A 7500-nucleotide genomic window follows, 5' to 3' on the forward strand; every position below is an offset into this window, starting at 1 on the left:
AAGTTATATAGAGAGGAGTAGGGGGGAGAAAAGAAAGACGGAAAGCAGACCAAAGAAAAGATAAGAACGGTAGAGAAGACACGCAAAAAAAGTGGGAAACAGTAAGAAAAAGATAGAAGAAAAAGAATAAGGGTCAGAAGGCCTTGATAAGAAATGAGAAAGGCTGGAGATCATTGCAGAAGGAAAAAAAAACAACAGCAACAAATAAACAATAGAGGAAATAGAAAGAAAATGGGGGAAAGAATAAGAGAAAATGGAAGAAGAAAAATAAGTGTTAGAAAACAGGGGAGACTAAGAAAGAAATAGGAAGGAAGAATAAGTGTAGAAAATCCGTATTAAAATGTGAGCCGGTCTGGGGGTCATTACGAGTGAATGTGTTTGCCTTGAAGGAGATTAAGCCAGCCCTCGATTGAATAAGTGATGGAAGGAGGGCAGGTGAGGGAGGGAGTGAGGATGGAGGGAAAGTGAGAGGGAGGAAGGGTGGAGGGAAGGTGAGGGAGGGAGGGAGGGAGGATGAGGGAAAGTGAGAGGGAGGAAGGGTGGAGTGAAGGAGAGGGAGGAAGGAAGGATGGATGGATGGATGAAGAGGGTGAGAGGAAGGTAAACTTGAGTGAAGGAGAGGAGAGGAAGGATGGATGGATGGAGAGGGAGGGAGGAAGGATGGATGGAAGGAGAGGGAGGGAGGGAGGATGGATGGATGGAGAGAGACGAAAGATGGATGTAAGGAGGGAAGAAGGATGGATGGAAGGAGAGGGAGAGAGGAAGGTAAGATTCAGTGAAGGAGGGTAGGTATGAGGAATGAGGAGAGGTTAGGAGTGTGTGTGTGTGTGAGAGAGAGAGAGAGAGAGAGAGAGAGAGAGAGAGAGAGAGAGAGAGAGAGAGTCGGAAGTGATCTCTAGTGGATTATGCAAAGTAACCCCAGATCACACGAAGAAAAAAATCCCCAGGAAAAGAGTAGGATTGAACGAGGATGGGAAGAGACTTAGGAAAAGAAAGTGGGGAAAATAAAATCAGCAGGAAAGTAAGTCTAGGAAAACTGTATATGGATGAAGGCAGGAAAATGGCGAGGGAAAATGTGTATAGGGGTAAATTAGGGAAAAGGGTGAGTGAGAATGAGATAGATGGATTGATAGATTGATGGGTAGATAGTGATGGATAGAGAGAGAGAGAGAGAGAGAGCAATGGCCGTAGAAGTGAGTCAGGTAGAAAGTGTTTACCTAAATTGAGCTAGAGTGATAGATCGATAGATAGATGTGTAGGTAGGTAGATAGATATATACAGGTAGGCAGAGTAATGGACGATGAATTGAGTCAGGTAGAGAATGAGGTAGTTGGAGTCAGGTATAGAGTGAAAGTGAGAGAGTGAAAGTGAAGTAGAGAAAGTGAGATGGTGAAAGTGAGGTAGAGAAAGAGAGAGACTGAAAGTGAGAGAGAAAGCGAGAGTGAAAGTAAGGTAGAGAAAGTGAGAGAGTGAAAGTGGGGTAGAGAAAGTGAGTTAGTAGCGATGCCCAGTGGATTATGTAAAGCAGCCCAGGATTAGCCGCACTGCAAATGGCACTTAAAAAAAAAAAAAAGAAGGAAAGAAAAGAAGAGGGCAAAAAAAAATCTTAGAAGAAAAATGTCGGGGGAGAAAGTCGGCTGGAAAAAAAAAAAAAAAAAAAAAAAGATTCGGGAGTGATATAGAAACAGAGAAAATATAGAAAATAGAGAAAAAGTCTGTATGGAAGACAGAAAAGGGTCAGTATGGAAGATTGCTATAAGGATGAATGTCAGTAAGGAAGGAAAGGGTCAGTATGGAAGATTGCTATAAGGAAGAATGTCAGTAAGGAAGGAAAGGGTCAGTATGGAAGATTGCTATAAGGAAGAATGTCAGTAAGGAAGGAAAGGGTCAGTATGGAAGATTGCTATAAGGATGAATGTCAGTAAGGAAGGAAAGGGTCAGTATGGAAGATTGCTATAAGGAAGGTAACGTCAGTAGGGAAATAAATGATGGAAAAATAATGTTTAGGAATAACGAAGGGGAAGAAAAGAGCCAGAGAAAAACTCATCAGGTTAAAGGTTGTGGGAAGAATTGAGATTAAAACAATTCGAGATTAAAGTCTGGGATGGAAAGTCGATAAGGAAGAGAGAGAGAGAGAGAGAGAGAGAGAGAGAGAGAGAGAGAGGAAAATGAAATAATGTAAGGAAGAGTTAAAAAAGGAAAGTAGAAAATTTTGGAAGTAAATAAGGCGAGAGGAGGACAGTAAAGATTGAAGGAAAAAGCTGAAATGATAAAGTATGAAGGAAAATAAAATGAAGAAAGGAAGAGTAGAGGAAAGTAAGTAAAGAAATAGGAAAGTAAGGAAAGAGGGTCGAGGATTGTTAATGTTTGAAAAGTAAAGAAAATAAAGAGAGAATTAAAGACAGAAAAGTGTGACGAAAATGTAAAGAAGATAAAGAGTGTCCAGGATCGTAAACTCTGAAGGAAAAGTAAATAAAGAAAGGAGAGTAAAGTTTAAAGAAAAAAGTCAGAAGTAAATTGGAGGGGAGTGTTAGGGATTAGTCCTTGTAAAAAGTCAAGAATAAAAGATAAAATCCGGGAATAAACTTCGCTGGAGAATAAAACTCCGGAAGTAAGTCGGGGGAGAGAGAGAGAGAGAGAGAAGTTAGAATGCCAGGGATGAAAGTGAGGAAGTAAGTTGACAACAAAGGAAAAGGCTTGTCTTATGCAGCTATTGCCTGACGTCGCATCCAGTGAGGGTGGGTGGGGGGGGGATGGCCTCTGTAGACGAACCTTCAGGCGTTTCTGTCCCTCCTCAGTGACGTCCCTTTTCTCCCAAGACACCGAGACACACCACACTTCCTCCCCTGCTCTCTCATCTCATCTCACTATCTTGGACTGGAGTATAATATATGTAGATTAGGGAGGAGGAGGAACAGGGAAAAATTAGGGAAAAAATGGAAATGAAATACGATGGGGAATGAGTTTGGGGGAAAAAGCCATTAACTATTTATGGCTTTACTTAGAGAGAGGGGAGGGGGTCTTCTGAGCTGAGTAAAATCGTCTGAAAGAAAGGGTATAAAATGTTAAAAAATAGTCTTTGTTTTGAAGGCGATACCAGATCAACTCTCTCTCTCTCTTTCTCTCTCTCTCTCAGTTAATAACAATCCAATATGTCTGGATTTTCTGTGTGCTTCTCTCCCTCTTCCCTTCTTCACCATTCGCTATGACATTTATCCGCATTTACAGCCACTCTGCTGTCTCTCTCTCTCTCTCTCTCTCTCTCTCTCTCTCTCTCTGTAAACTAACCTACTTCATCTCTCCATCCTCTACCTCCTCTTCTTTCTCCACCCTTTCCTTATTTTTTTTTTTTCCTTCATACCATCCTATATTCTCCATCTCACTTTCCTCTCCTTTTTCTCCTTCGTACCTCTGTCCCACCTCCCTCCTCTCCCCTTATTCTTAAACCCCCTCTTCCTTCTTCCATCATCTCACCACATCCGGCGCCCCAACTCATACAACACGTCCAGCCCTCATTTCCCTTCTTATCCCCCAAGCCCACGTCTCCCCACGCCCGCTTGCCACTCTCCCCACCGCGCCCGCGCCGGAAATAAGGGTGTGAGGGGAAATATAGGGCAGTGAAGGGGAAATGTATGCGCGAGGAGGGGGAGAGAGAGGGTAATGGCGGACGCGGACGGGTTTGTTTATATCATGATTCTCGTTTTCTGTTACCCTGTTGTTGTTGTTTTTTGGGGGGGTAATGGTAATGAATGCGGTATGAATGTGAAAAGGCATAGCATAACTTCTTCACTACGAGATGTCACACTGAAGGCCGTCTTGCAGTACCATTCACCATTATGAAGGGAGGAATACAAATAATCATGCCAGTACCAGCAGTAGTAGGAATAATAATAATAATAATAATAATAATAACAACAATAATAAGAGTAATAATAATGATAATAGTAAAATGATAATAATAATAATAATAATAATAATAATAATAATAGATCGTGCGAGTAAAATGGGCGATAAAAACATACATAAGGAAAAGGGAGAGAAACAAGGAGAGAGAGAGAGAGAGAGAGAGAGAGAGAGAGAGAGAGAGAGAGAGAGAGAGAGAGAGAGAGAGAAGTTGGGGAGAGGGAGAAAAATGCGAGCGAATGGCGGAATTGGAGAAGGGAAGGGAGGAGAGAGAGAGAAAATGAAAGTAAATGAGAACTGGAGGCAATCGATGAGAGAGCGAGAGAGAGAGAACTGTGAATTGAGTTCGTTTGCGTGTGTGTGTATGTGTGTGTGTGTGTGTGTGTGTGTGTGTGTGTGTGTGTGTGATTTATGGGGTATGGTGAGAAAGAGTTTATGTGTGTGCGTTTGTGTGTGTGTGAGAGAGAGAGAGAGAGAGAGAGAGAGAGAGAGAGGAAAGATAGATCATAGAGTAAACATTGGCACAAGGGGAGCCGTGATGAGTTACTGAGGGGAGGGAGATAGAAAGTAGATAGACAGATAGATGCAAGCCGAGTAGATAGAAGCCGAGGAATAGATAGACAGGAAGGAAATTGATCAGCCTTAGGGGATATCTCTTTCTGCTGATGTGTTAGGGAAAGATGGCATTACTGGGCTTCCGACATCAGGTTTGCAGATATTGGGTGTGCTAAGCCGACCCCCTGCTTCTTTTCTCCTTTCGTTTTTATTGATATTTTACAAGAGGCTGTGTTTGGTGGGTGACTATAATAAGGTGATCTAAATAGGGTTAAGTCAAAGAATATTTCGTCTCCTCAGCTTCCCCCCCCCTCTCTCTCTCTCTCTCTCTCTCAACGTGCAGCACCTGTCTAACTATACACTCACCCCTTCTCTCTCTCCAACTTTCCAGTGCAAGATTTTCTCACTCATGCACATACACCCTGTTAATGTTACAATCCTATGGCCTCCAGTTTTCGAAGTGTAATTTTTTTAATGCAAGGAAAAAGGAACCCAAGGCCAGTGTGGCAAGGTGTATGAACATGAGCGGATCTTGATTTGAGTTCGCCTCCGTTGGGATGCATCTTCAAGGGGTAACTTTCCCTTTAAGCTGTCAGCCTTTGTTTCTTTCTTTCTAGATGAGGAAAGTCGTAGATAGGTAGATAGAGGTGGAAATAGATAAACAGTAGAGACAGTGCATACCTGAAGAGATGGGGAGGGGTTGAACAGGTGGGTTGATGGGTAGAAAGGATTGACGATTGAAAGATTCTTATACAATGAAGGATAGATGGAGAGAATAGGGTAGGATAGGGTAGAGGTAGATGAATGGAAGAAATACTGCTTTGGGCGGGTGAAGATGATTGATAGATAGATAGATAGATACAACTCTTAGTAATAGATGCTGTGGTGGATAGATGGGATGTTAGGAAATTGACAGGTGGATGGAGTGATAGATATATAGATAGATAAATTAATGTAGCTCTGGGTAAATAGGTGATAGATAGAGGCCGCGGTTGATAGATAGACGGATAGATACAGGTAATTTCACCATTATGTAGGTATGCACGTTGAAAAAGACTCATGAACTGATATATTGGGCGTCGATAGATATGGGCAGAGCTTGATAGATAGAAGAGATAGATAGATGCAGAGCCGGATAAAGGGAAGGATGTTGGATCGATGGCTTTGGCTGGATAGATAAAAAAAATAGATTGGTGTAGTGCTGGAGAGAGAGAGAGAGAGAGAGAGAGTGAGAGAGAGAGAGAGAGTGAGTGTATGGTACGATAGATAGACACAACTTAGGTCAAAGGAATAGATACATATAGATAGATAAAAAGATTCATTCATTCATTGCCAGACGCCATGTATCCCAGACGGGGTGGCCAAGGGCTTAGAGTTAATTGTTTTACAGGGAGGGGCACTAATCCTCCACCAACCCCACTTGACTTAGGGATGCCAACAGCATCTGGTGTTCCCAGGCGGTCACCCATCCAAGTACTAACCAGACCCAACGTTGCTTAACTTCGCTGATCGAACGGGAAGCGGTGTACTCAACGTGGTACTTCACAGCAATAAAATAACTGCTGTCGGGCGAGGTTTGTTGTGCCTGGCGCCACTTGTTTCCAATGCTTTTCCACCCACCAGCTTTATCCTCTATAATTCCTCTCCTCCCTTTCTTCTACTCTCTCTCTCTCTCTTTTAATGTATGGATGGCCACACATGAGGCGCTGGCCAGTCCAGTAATTACCCACTGTTGACACTGCACAGAGGCGCCTGGAGTGTGTGGTGTGGGGTGAGTGTGACAGTGTATTGGGAGGTGGACAGAAGGAAGGATGGAAGTGTTTGGGAGGAAAATGAGAGAAATAAAAAAGAAGCGGTCGTAAGACAGACAGACAGAAAGACAGAGACAGAGACATAGAGGGAGAGAGCTGTGGAAACAGGAGAAAAGAGAAGCATGGAAACAGGAGAGAAAAGAAGCGTGGGGACAGGAGAGAAAAGAAGCGTGGAGACAGAAGTAGAGGCGAGAAGCGCGGAGAAAGGGGGAGAAAAAGAATTCTGGTACAGGAAGAGAGAATTGTGGAGACAGATAAAAAGATAACAGTAGATATTAATAGACATAGATAAGTAGATGGATAGAATGTAGTTAAGATTAGATAGATAAAAAATAGATGATATTATACAGAACTGCCTAAGTACAGATAGATAGATTTAGCTACGGGTGTCGATAGTGGATAGATAATAGGAATAGATAGATAGCAGAGAGATGTATAGATAGATAGCAGATAGATGTATAGGTAGATAGCAGATAGATATATAGATAGATAGATGGACAGTTAGGAAAAGGAGGGGAGATTCAGTTACTTAAAAATGCACAGGCAATATACAGTAAGTTACTCCAGACAAGCCTGCCCTTCCTCTACCACAACTACCACCATCACCCCTACCACAACTACCACCATCACCCCTACCACAACTACCACCATCTCCCCTACCACAACTACCACCATCACCCCTACCACAACTACCACCATCACCCCTACCACAACTACCACCATCACCCCTACCACAACTACCACCATCACCCCTACCACAACTACCACCATCACCCCTACCACAACTACCACCATCACCCCTACCACAACTACCACCATCACCCCTACCACAACTACCACCATCTCCCCTACCACAACTACCACCATCTCCCCTACCACAACTACCACCATCTCCCCTACCACAACTACCACCATCACCCCTACCACAACTACCACCATCTCCCCTACCACAACTACCACCATCTCCCCTACCACAACTACCACCATCTCCCCTACCACAACACCCCTACCACAACTACCACCATCTCCCCTACCACAGCTACCACCATCTCCCCTGTTCCCACATTTTTCCAACAAACTATCAACATTGACGGAAGTAGACTCTCTCTCTCTCTCTCTCTCTCTCTCTCACACACACACACACACACACACACACACACACACACACACACACACACACACACACACACACACACACACACACACCATCGTCCTGTAATATAACCGTGTC

General features: G+C 43.3%; 1 protein-coding gene and 1 pseudogene across 1 annotated transcript in view; one reads left to right on the plus strand and one right to left on the minus strand.

The window, feature by feature from the left end:
• LOC145417807 (cell adhesion molecule Dscam2-like) overlaps positions 1-7500 on the plus strand; it is a 252292-nt gene that overhangs the window by 44174 nt on the left and 200618 nt on the right. The window lies entirely within an intron of this gene.
• LOC145390479 (5S ribosomal RNA) lies at positions 5891-6007 on the minus strand (annotated as a pseudogene).

The sequence above is a fragment of the Coenobita brevimanus genome, chromosome 14 (genome assembly GCF_032717465.1).
Source record: "Coenobita brevimanus isolate Jiangsu-jjx chromosome 14, ASM3271746v2, whole genome shotgun sequence".
NCBI classification, from domain to species: domain Eukaryota; kingdom Metazoa; phylum Arthropoda; class Malacostraca; order Decapoda; family Coenobitidae; genus Coenobita; species Coenobita brevimanus.